The sequence below is a fragment of the Saccopteryx bilineata genome, chromosome 6 (genome assembly GCF_036850765.1).
Source record: "Saccopteryx bilineata isolate mSacBil1 chromosome 6, mSacBil1_pri_phased_curated, whole genome shotgun sequence".
Lineage (NCBI taxonomy): Eukaryota > Metazoa > Chordata > Mammalia > Chiroptera > Emballonuridae > Saccopteryx > Saccopteryx bilineata.
The window spans coordinates 26,376,186-26,388,707 of record NC_089495.1 but is presented as its reverse complement, the minus strand read 5'-3'; positions in this window follow the sequence as shown (position 1 = coordinate 26,388,707).

Below are 12,522 nucleotides of genomic sequence, written 5' to 3'. Positions count from 1 at the left end.
CCGGCAGTTTGGTTGTGTTTATCTAAAACTGTTCACTGGGAAAACAGAGTGCATTTGCATTTTGTAAGAGAATGATGATAATAATAGGTTTCTGAGAGATATAAATCAAGGAAGATTCAATAAAAACAGAAATTTTTGAATATGTATATTTTGGCTCACTCCAAAGCTCACAAGCAGAGGCTCCCAGATTTTTTTAGATTTGTGAATTCTATGCAGGGAATGACCAGGGCCCCTGTTAGCAGGCTGGGTTTCCATTGGGAAGGACAGCAGAGCTCTCTGCTGCTGCTGTTTTGGGAACACCGCTCTCCCTCTGTGCCCTCCCCTCCCCCCCCCCCCCCCCCCCCCCCCCCCCGCTGAAGTCTCCATCATTCCACTGGCCTGACTGCAGCCTGGACATGTGCTGACTGGACAGTTATACTCTCTTTGTCCCAACTCCCACCACCAAGCCAAAGCTGGGTTTATTCGTCAATAAATTCAGCTATTCCTCAAATATAGTATAGATATAAGCATTACTCTATAATGATTTCAGTTAATAACCCTCCCATTATCCCAGTCAATCTGTTGATCCAATTTGATCAAAAAGACATTTAAGCACTTCTAAAAATTTATTTGACATAAAGTAAAATTTTCTTTTTTTTTTTCTTAACAAGATGAAAACGTTTATAAAACTGGTTTGGTCCATTGATTTCTTAATTCTACAAATATTTATGAAATGCAGAGCTCTACCTAGGTGGTCTATCACTTTGGACACCCCCCCCCCAAAGGTTGTCATAATTATTCATAGCTGCTTGGAAATAGTCCATTTCCCAAAACAAATGAACCAGATCTATATACTGCTCTTTGATCTTCCACAGTTTTATCCACGACTAATCTCCTCCCCATCCCTACCTACTTTAATGGTCACAAGACACATTGGGATCTGTCGGGTTCCTTTGTACGGGAGACTCAGGACTCGCACTGGAGTCACCAAGTACAATAAGCATCCCTCCGTTGAAATAGAAGAAACTTACAGATGTGTCACTGTTCTGATTTTTCTTCTTTAAATATTTTTAAAAATATTTTTCTGTTTTTGTTCAACTTAGTATATAAATACAGTTGGAAAAGTAAAATGATATTGAAGGTAAGCCTAACGAGAAGCAACACTCCACTGCTGTTACGTTTCCCCATTCTGAGCTCTGTTCCCGGGAGAGAACTGTTTTCATGTTTTCTATCATCTTTATTTCCTGGTGTTTACCTACATGTATCTAAAGAATATGTCTAGACTGATCTGTCCATTCACTCATTCATACATTCTAGAAATAATGCTAATTGTGTACTAGTAGTTTTTTAGAATCATACATTAAGAAGTACTTTTTAAAAAAACCAGACCTATTTGATTGTTTTGCAGATATGTTGCACCTTCTTACCTATTCATGAACTTCCGCTCATTTTCTTTGTTATTGTGGACTTATACCTCTTTGCAGACCAATAAAATTTTAATGGGCTCTGAGAAAAGACAGGGCATAGTGTTGTGGTTAGTCCATGGCCTCCAACAGAAATGTCCTGATCTTTTCTTTATGAAAACTTCTTGAAAACTTCTGGGAAAAGACGAGCTCACTTTAACACACAAGGAACCAGGACAAAGTTGCCTCAACTGTGTGAGAGGAAACATGGACTGGTAGAAAAGCAATGAACTGAGAGTTGGGAAATCGAGATCGCATCCATCACCATGTCAGTAACCACGCATTGACAGTGTTTGGCAAGTAGAGTGAACTAATATGGTTATTTATTACTATTGTTAATATGACTAACTAGTTTGGTCCATTGATTTCTTAATTCTACAAATATTTATGAAATGCAGAGCTCTACCCAGATTATAAATTTTATAATATACCAATTATAAAATAATTGATATATTAAAGATAAAAAAGACTCATAAAACTGTATTTAATATATGACTAACATTTATTTAGCTCATTCTATTTGCTAAGCACTGTGAATGTTGTACTGATTTTCTCATTTAAAATAGGTACTTGTTGATAAACCAGTTTTGATAAATAAATGCCTCATTATTTTCATATGAGAGAACAAAGGCTTGGATGTGTAATATTCTTTTTCCAGTGAGCCTAGCACATGGTGCTTCTCAGGGACCTTTCTATTATGGCTCCACATGGAGGCTCTCTCCTCCTTTTATGTATTTGGTTACAGGTGAGCAAGGAGAGAGAGAGAGCAGTTAATGGACGCACTCCAAGCCCTGGGTTTAAAGAAGCAAGTTGCACCCACCACACAGACCTCAGAACCCACCCCTGACCATTTCTTAAAGGAGGAGTGGGGGCAGAGACTATAGAGACATGTGGCAGCCAACTTTGTGAGTAAGCCCATCTTCAACGGTGGCTTGTGGCAGAGACTTTCTAGAAAGTTTCTAAGAGATATCACAATGCCGACCGAGTCCTATAAACATTGAGAGCAAAGAAAGGATTATGGTTCCTAATTATGCTAAGTAAGAAAGCACAAACTGAATCAAGTTTAGCTTTGCAAAATGGAAATAAGGTGAATTTGAATAACATCTAAGTTTGGTTCCTGGTTCTTCCACAACTTGGTTATACCTAGAGGGTGTTATAACATCCTGAATGTCAGTTCTATCACCCATTATGCCTTACATAATAAGATTCGCTTATATAACTACTTTAAGTATCTCAGTAGGTCCACGTAAAATGTCCGCTCCTGAAAACTGCATATCTGCTACTATTATTGTAAATAATAAAATGAATATTGTCTCTTATGGATTAAAAAGAAATTCTAGACCCTTAGGAAAACCTCCTCTTTGAGGACACAACTCATGGTAATCTTGGGGCTCTACCATGGACATCCATTCTTTTTCCTTTGGCTTGAAGTTTTAAGTTACTTACAACATGTGAAATCCAAAGCTTCAGGCACAGGACTGTCAGAATTGTCAAGAAGATTAACAACAGGTATTTGAAAAGAAAACAGTAGGCAGTTACGGAGCTGTTCTTGGGGTATGATTTATGAAGGTTTTCATGACATGACCATGGTTTTGATGAGAAAACAGTCTACATTTCATGAAACCCAACTACATGGGTGTTTTGATAAACAAGTTGCTTTCGACCAGTATACACTATTCACAGACCTAAAGCATCCTTAAGCATAAACAATCAAAGGAAAATAACAGAGTGATATAGAAGCACCCCCTCAGGCCCACTCTAAGAGAATAAACTTTTTGTGTCCCCCATTTTATGTATCCTCTGAACCACAGGTGACCCTTCATATATATTTTACAGAGGTATCAATTTATCAGCCTTAAGCCATGCCTTGTAGAAAGTACCCAGTTATTTTATTAACTGTGGCTGTAAAACAATTGATATATTAAAGATAAAAAAAGACTCATAAAACTGTATTGAATATATGAAGGCACAAGAAAAAGAAAAGGTTTAGAGTTATAGTTCACTGCGATGATCATAAGAATTATTCAGTTATTAAAAAGGCTTAGTCCCAGATGATTCCACTAGAATATATTTCATATGACAATGAACTGGTGGTGCCGTTAAGGAGGAAATATACACACAAGGATGTAATTTGCACAGCATTTGATTCTGGTGGTAATTGTTTACAAACAACTTCACTCTTTCATATCCAAATCTATTTGAATTGAGCTCTAGGTTTGCTGTATTATGTTTTTTTCTGAAAGTCTTTTGGGTAATCAGCTTACTTGAACCAGTTTAGGGATGAGGTATTGAGACAAGGGGTTTATCTATCACCTGATTGCACTACATGGCAGTCCATATCCATCAGGAATTACCTCACCCCAGCCTGAGGCTTCAGCTGTCCTCTTGTCTGGCCATATTAGTTCATCTGCTGCCTTCCACCCCAGAGAAGCAGTTATAGCATAAACCAGGTGTGCCTGCTGGAATAACTTGATTGAGAAATTATATCTAAACAAGGATCAGCTATTAAGTTTCATTAAGCTATATTTTTGCTCTATTTCATAGAAACAACAGGTGAGTTAGTCTGGTTGCTTGCTGAAGAAAAACACATTAAGAAGGCTTAAACCTCAAGCAAGCATGGGTCTAGAAGAGTCCTTGGTGATAAAAATCTAACCCGTAGGACATTTCTATAGCTATAATCTAGATGATTGAAATGAACATTACTATTTTAGGTTTAACACAGGATTTTGTGCCTCAAGGGGTGCTTTTAAATCCTCAAGACAGTACCCAGCACCATTTGAAAAATGTCTCTACACATTATGTAGCTACATGGACTCTGATGAAAGTATTTAGAACATATGTCTTCAGCAATGGATTCTTGGCTGCTGCAAATATATCAAAATGGTTATACTTGGGCAGAATGAAAGAAAGGAAGGGAAGTGACAGTTTAAAGAAGATTTAAAAAACCAACCAACTTTCAGAAAGATTAAAAAAGAGAGAGCCAAGAGGATCATTTATAAAAGAAGGAATGTAAATTCTTTACAAATGGATTGGTTTTCCCGGGAATTTGCTTACTTTAATGGAACTGTTTTTTCCTGAAGGACTGAGAGCCCTTTTTGTGATGTGAATAAGGCAGTACTGGGGGTTGGCATATTGTTCATCTCTGGCCTCAGGAGCCTATCTCTGAAGACCTAATTAGGTTACAATCATGTGAAAATGAGTTTAGCAATCCCTTGTGCTGAGGATTCAGGGTGGCTGGATTTGGAACGTTGGCATGGTTAACACTACCCAGAGCATTCTTTGCGAACTCTATAAATCACTACTTTTTTGCCTTCAGTACAACAACTGAGCTATCATCAAAGCCTCATTTTAATCAGATGACCTTTTCCATGGTGAAAAAATTGAAGATGTCTTCGGGTTTTCATTGACTTTATGATAGAGTTACGAAAGAAGGTTGCACATTTTTAAAGTTTTTTTTTTAACTTATCTGCCAGATAGAGTAATGAGTCTAATTTCTGTTTTTTAAACCAATCATTCCAAAGAATTAAAGAGAAAACTTCTTAATAATCGAATAGATTGACATTTGAGCTTTATGAACCAAAGCTTTGCTTGCTAGCAGCCTCTGATGGTGGACTCAGGACAACCTGTTATTAGCTCAGTAAGTCAGAAGCAGCTTGTGAGGCTGGAAAGGGAAGAGCTTGCGAGTCACAGGGTAGTAAGCCACTCAACCTTTTTGAGCATTTTCTCAACCTTGCCATGGCAATAACAACATGTACTTCATACTGTAGTTCCTTTAATTAAATGGCAAAAGAGAGCCTTTCATCAGAGAAGAAATTATAGCAGAAGTAGAAGATTCTTTCCTGTATACAGAGCCATTCAGATTCCCCTTTGGACAGTACATGTAGTACTAGCAGTTAAATAATTCACTGCAGTATTGGTTAATGAGATCATAGACTTGATTACAACTTGCTCAATTATAGACAGAAAGAGAACAGTTAATATGGCCACCCAAGTTAAAATATGTGTCATTACCCATCAAAATGCATGCCATTTTTTCATCAGGAAATGAGAGCAATTGTTACTACTAGAAACCCCTCTACATAAGTATAATTTACAGTTCAGTTGGTCAGATGATTCAGCTTTTTAAATCAAAGAAATGCTCTTACAGAGTTGGTATGTGTGTAGATAAAAAGGTAAACTGAACTATATGTTTAATAAAGACAGAGATCTTTGTCTATTTTGTTTGCTATCTACCTCAAGGGCTTGAACAATTTTTTAAATGTAGTATTGACTGAATACATATGTGATGATTGTGACAGTAAAATAAAGAAAAGAAGAAGGAAATTATTCTGCATGTCAGATTGACTCTCCAGTTCTAGATCTCTGGAGGCACAGTAGACTTTAATAAAGCAGCTCAGTGGTGCTTCAGATAGTAACTGGAGGCGAGTAACCCACACTGAATTCACTATTTCTGTGACTGGATTAGCTGGGGCCATCACAACATAGTTCCTGCTCTGTGCGTGGTTCTAGCCAGCCCTTTCCAAGGTAGCTCATGTATATTTTACATCTTGGCTCCAGAAATCCCCTGTAGATTTTTATCATGCTTTGATCATGGCTTCTGCTTCTCCTGCCCAGCTCCTTCTGAACAAGAACAAAACTAATTTCATGTGGCAGATAAACTTAGCTGAGTAAACTTTATTTAAAAAGCAGTCGGTACCTAATACGCACTAAAGTTTTAAACCTATTCCATGAATTTTATCAATAAGAAAATTAATTTAAAAATACTTATGAGGTATCAACTCTGTAAAAAATAGTTCATTGAACCCTGTGTATTCAAGTAGAAGGTACAGCCTCTGCATTTGACAGAGGTTAACATTCTAATTGGATAAATGTCCTTTCTGCACTTGGGCTTTCCTGACAATAGGTAGTACCAAAAATGGCAATAGAGGTCATGATGGGCTCAGTTTGTCTGGCAGGATTTCAAGGTGGAAATGAGATTTCAGCTGCCCCTTAAAAATATGAAAGAGTTATGGAAAGTACATTTTAGATAAATAAAATATAATAAGCAAAGACAAAAAAAAAGTGGAAAAGGACTAGAGCCATTTGGTAAAATACAAAAACAATTGCTGGACTAATGGAGCATAAGAAAGTATAGCAGGAGCCTGACCAGGTGGTGGCACAGTGGATAGAGCATCGGACTGGAATGTGGAGGACCCAGGTTCGAGACCCCGAGGTCACCAGCTTGAGTGCGTGCTCATCTGGTTTGAGCAAGGCTCAGCAGCTTGAGCCCAAGGGCACTGGCTCGAGCAAGGGGTCATTCGGTCTGCTGTAGCCCCCGGTCAAGGCAGATATGAGAAAGCAATCAATGAACAACTAAGGAACCACAACGAAGAATTGATGTTCCTCATCTCTCTCCTTTCCTGTCTGTCTCTGTCCCTGTCTGTCTCTCTCTCCGACTCTCTCTGTCTCTGCCACACACAAACACACACACACACACACACACACACACACACACAAATAGCAGGAGATAAGGATAAAAAAATAGTACCATTTAAAATAATGTCCTTTTGACTGGAAGCACTATAGCAGAAGGCTTCCAGGTGCCAAGTAGGGACAAAAACCTCTAAGGCAAAAAAAAAGGGTGTGTGTGTGGGGGGGGGGGGATGGCAACCTGCTAGGAATCAGATAGGGCATCTTGAAAATATGGTGTTGAACTATATATATTTTAAGTGCTGAATTGAATTCCCTCCCTTCACACATACACACAAATAGGTCTTTCTTATAGCCACCCTTTAACAATCTGTAGTAAATAACAAATAAAAAATGAGCACAATTTGAAATAAATCAAATAGAAATGTTCATTATAATGACAGTTAATATGTATACATTTACACATATAAACTTAAGCCTCTCTGTTACCAGGGAAAGAACTTAGAAAACAATTTTCTAAAACTAAAAAATTTAAGGTAGATATTTCCATTTTCCCTAAATTTTAGTATGCTAGAGAGGAGTGCTTTGCAAACTTTAACATGCACCCAAATCACCAGGAGAACCTATTGAAACATAGACTGGTCTAAACCAACCCCAGTGTTCCTGATTCAGTAGATTGAGCATGGAGCTTGAGAATTTGGGTTTGTTAGTTTTCAAGTGATGTTGAAGCTGCTGGTCTGCAGATTACTCATTGAGAAACAATGCTTTAGAGCAAGCCACATCATCCAGCCATCACTGCTGCTAGCATTTGCCTTGTAGGGGACATCAGCAAATAACATTTCTCAAACCTTAGTGTTCTTTGAACGACTTATCGATAGTATTCTACTGGGATTGAAATATAACTTTGGTTACACCAATGTACGTAGGAGGACCGAAAATGCATTCTAAGGAGAACACTGGAGTTGGCAAATGGAAGTGGAAAGCCCTCTCTCTCAGTGCACATCCTTATTAAAGTCTCCATCTTCACAACAGAAAAACCTTATGCCTGGCTTGGCTGCTTTTAAAATATATTGTTCAGGTTTAATTGGCAACGTAGCCCAGTGACATTCTAGATATCTGCCAGATAGTTCACTCTTAACTTCATCCAATATCTATTTTTTAAAAGCTCAAAGAAATTATTCAATATATTTGTCACACATTGTCTGAGGGACATGCAGCTCACATGTTTCTCTCTAGGTAATTTGTACACATTGGTGACATACTGTTATGCTCCTGTTAATTATGGAATATAATGGAAGCTACTTATTAGTAATGAGATTTAAGAGTAAAATTTGCAAATACTTTATTGAAAACAAATAATTAGAGCAGATATAAGATTATTTATTCCTCCAACATAATTCTGACTAATTTGCATTCTGAAATGTTTTTTTCAACTGGAAGGGCAAGTCAGGGGATTTTTGTAGGTTATCTTATATATATATATTTTAGTAGTATATCGGCCATGGAAGCATCATTTGTCAAGTTTTTTTGTTGTTGTTGCAACTGTCAGTTAGGTGCTTTTAAATATGTTTCTCACCAGAATCACCTGGAATGCTTTTTAAAATGCATATTTTAGGGTTCCATTTCAGACCTGTTGAATAAGAATCTGCTACGTTTGCGTGGCCTGGGTATCTGCACATTGGGAGCTACTCAGTTGTTCATTAAAGTTTGAGAACACTACTTTCTGGACTCCCAAATCTGGGCATCTATAAAGATGCACATCCTTGTCTTACACTGCAGGCTTTCTAAAAAATACCTGGGTAACCTACCCTTGCATCTGCTCAAAATTTGCTAAGAGGGAACTCTTTATTGTATACTCATTATATCACATAGGATGACTCAAAAGAAAGTCTATTTTAAGTATTAGTAATTAATATTCTCTTGCTTTACTTTTGGTTCACCGTTATAAATCACATTACGAGAGAAGAATTCTCTTATGGAGGATTGCAAGAAAGCCAAACTTGTGCTCTTGGTAAAGAGGACTCGGGTGGATATTTCTGTAGGAGATTCATTTCTACCTCTACTTTACATCCCTCAATTTATTTTTTGTTGGTTTTTTTTCCTCTTTCATCTTCTACTTTCTGTTATATCTTTTTAATTTTATTTATCTTTTACATGCAATTTTAGATGATTGGTAGATATAAGCCTATTTGAATGTTTGTGTATTGGAATTTAGCAAATAGTATATTTTCTCTTAAGAACACCAAGGATATTTAGAACTTCAACTGAAAACAAAAATGTTGTCTTTTTAAGAATATGTAAAAAAAAATCTTTATCTAGCATTAATTTAATAACATCTAGTCCAATATTTCTCATGATTTATTTTTAAACAATGTATAAAAATAATAAAAGATACTAAGAATGGTCTTTTGAGATTTTGACCTAGTCGCAGCTGTCATGGACATGCACATGCAGGTTCTCATTGGATTTGGGCAGACGGTAAAGAAAACAGTGGAGCCAAAAACTGGTGGGCCATTCCTTTATTCAAGTCTCGCACCGGCAAGTGAGCAAACACACAGGGAAAACACTTCCCTTTTGTGTATTCAGCGCTCCCAAAGCCACTGACACATTCTTCGTTTCCACAACCAGGAGAATTTTCTCCGGTTTTTCCTAGAATCAAAGGCCCCACCAGTCTCAGTGGAGCTCACAAAGCCCATCAGCTCTGGTTCCCCATCTGCACAGCTTCTCTTTCCCTGCCCACATGCCTTCTTCTTCAGCGCTCTGCATTCTCTCTGCAAAAACATGGCTTCTTTCTGCTTCCTCTCTTTTTTTCTCTCTCTTTTCAAAATTTTCTGGCACAAAAACCTCTCCTCCAGCAAACATTAGCAAAACAATGAATGGCCCTTCCCATGCAGGAAGGTAATTTACAATTTCACAGACCACATATACCTGGTGCCGCCCAAACCCCAATGCAAAGTATAAGCAAGCAAACATAAAAATCATATTTTACAAACTTATTTGACCAACAATGTGCTACAGTGCTGTAATTCTCTTGCTATATTCAATATCTTTACTTTATATAATAAAAAAAGAGTTACACTGTAGATAAACTTTATGGTCAGAAAAGTAAACTAGTTCTAAAAATGTTAAAAGAAAAATAATTTTTTTCTGGAAATACAATGTGTGTTTACACATAACTAGTATAAGAATGTGGAACTTGACCTTTTCCATTTGTAATGCCTGCCCATCTGAATATGCACATAAGATTTTGCAAGAAAAACTTAACTGTTGTGGCTAAGCTTCCAGCTGCCTTAATACAAAAATACTGATTTGAGAAATTACACTTCTAGGAATTAGTGAAGGGCCAGTACTACAGAGAACAGGCTATAGTCCTAAACTGGCCTTGACACTCTGGTCACGGAAAAGATAAAAGTCCAAGAAAGAAACTCTTTTGTCTGGAAAATGTTTAAATAAAGGAATTGGAGTGGCCAAGAAGATTTAAAAGTAGAGTTTGCACAAGGGGTGAATAAGACAACCAGAGCGCCTGCCCGTGAGGTGGCTTAGGGAATGAGTTGTTACATAGGGAATCAGTTACTTAATAAATGAGGGGAACGGCCCTGGCCGGTTGGCTCAGCGGTAGAGTGTCAGCCTGGCGTGCAGGGGACCCGGGTTCGATTCCTGGCCAGGGCACATAAGGAGAAGCGCCCATTTGCTTCTCCACCCCCCCTCCTTCCTCTCTGTCTCTCTCTTCCCCTCCCGCAGCCAAGGCTCCATTGGAGCAAAGATGGCCCAGGTGCTGGGGATGGCTCCTTGGCCTCTGCCCCAGGCGCTAGAGTGGCTCTGGTCACAGCAGAGTGACTCCCCGGAGGGGCAGAGCATCGCCCCCTGGTGGGCAGAGCGTCGCCCCTGGTGGGCGTGCCGGGTGGATCCCCGTCGGGCGCATGCGGGAGTCTGTCTGACTGTCTCTCCCCGTTTCCAGCTTCAGAAAAATACAAAAAAAAAAATGAGGGGAACAAGGGAAACCAGCCTAATTATAGAGGAAGAAGCAGCTTTAGAGTCACCCAGGGAGTCTATGTAATTAAAGAGGGGAGAGAGAAATTGGCTAGGGGAAGTCCTCTTACTAAGTCCATGCACAACAGAAGCCAAATGACAAGACAGAACTATGAGGCATGCCCAGTAGGAGCCAAAGAGGCAACCATGAAGCAGGAGGAGACTACTTTGAGAAAATCTGGAGAAAAGATTTGATAGGATAAGGGCATGAAACCCTGGGAAATCTAGGAAAGGGATTGGATAGGGGGAGGGTACTAGTACAGTCCCAGGAAAAATCAGGCAAGAGGTTGGATAGTTTGAAAGAAAGTCTGCCTTTTCCCAAACCCAAGGAGATATAATTAAAGTTTAACAAAGGCCAGGAGAAGGCCTTCCTCCAGGGGGCAGCTGTGTGGCCTGAGTGCCATAGAGCCTGGGCAGCACATATGCAGATGGGAAATAAGGCACAGAGAAATTAAGTAACTTGCCCAAGGTTACACAGCTGAAAATTTCAATGCTGCCAGGAGCAGAGACTGAGCTGGGCTACTAAAGAGCTGGCTTCCAGGAGAGCTGACCCTTCTACGCCTGGTGGGCACAAGTGCAGACTTGTGGCCTTGGAAGCTGAACTTCTTATGCAGCAAGACAGGGCTGAACTACCTGGTTTTGGGTGCGGCATTGCATGGCGTACCAAAGGACAGACCAACAACATCTACCAGCTTCTGCTGTTAGATCCTGGGGAAGCACCGTGTCGAATGTGGCAGCCTTTTCAAGGGCACCTGTGCCCTGAGAACTCAAGGGGCTCTTTCTTCTCTCAGACCAGGCTTTGCTTTTGCTTTCTTTTCTAAGGGTCCCCAGGAGACTTGCAACCAGGAGAGCAGTGGGGTTTAAGCACTCCCTTTTTGCAGCTATAACTTCCTGTCCTGAGTGTAGACAGCCAGTCTAGGTTTACTCCCATTGCTGTGCCTCATCTATCCTGGGCCCTTCCTTTGTTTTCACTCAATAAATTGTTTTCACTCACTATTGCTCAAGTCCTCCTTTGTGAGTGTCCCTGAAATTCCTTTCCTGTGACACCACAAGAACCTATTTCCTCTAGTAATATGAAGACAGAATTAGTCGACAGGGCTAATTTTTAAAAACATACTGTCAGTAAGTATAACCTCCTATCTGAGCAGTTTAGAGGTAGCTTGACTAAAGGCTCTTTAACTTATGAGAAAGCGCAGTCAATAGTGGGCTCTTGTTTCACATCAGTGGTCTGATCTTAAAACATCTTTCACATCAAGACAGATTCTGATTAGAAGTCCTTGATACCCCAGATCTATGTCTAATTTCAGGAACTTTCAGATTGCTGTAAGTTATCTGAAAGTTACTCTTTAGTCTGTAAAAGAAAGGAAAGTAGCTACTGAATTGAGAGTTGACCCACGATTAAGTAAAGAGTTGAACAAAAGTAGTGAAGTCTTTAAAACATGAAAGCAGGAATATGGTATTCAAAAGATCATCAACAATTAGGTTAAAAAGGAATAATGTTGGTGCATATGATTAGCATTTTTACATAGTTTAGGTAGTTGGATAATTGGAATGGTTTGTTCAAGTTTTCAATTATTAGTGAAGATTAAAATGTCCTTTAAATTGGAAATATATAATAACTTGGCTTAGTAGTAATTGCTAA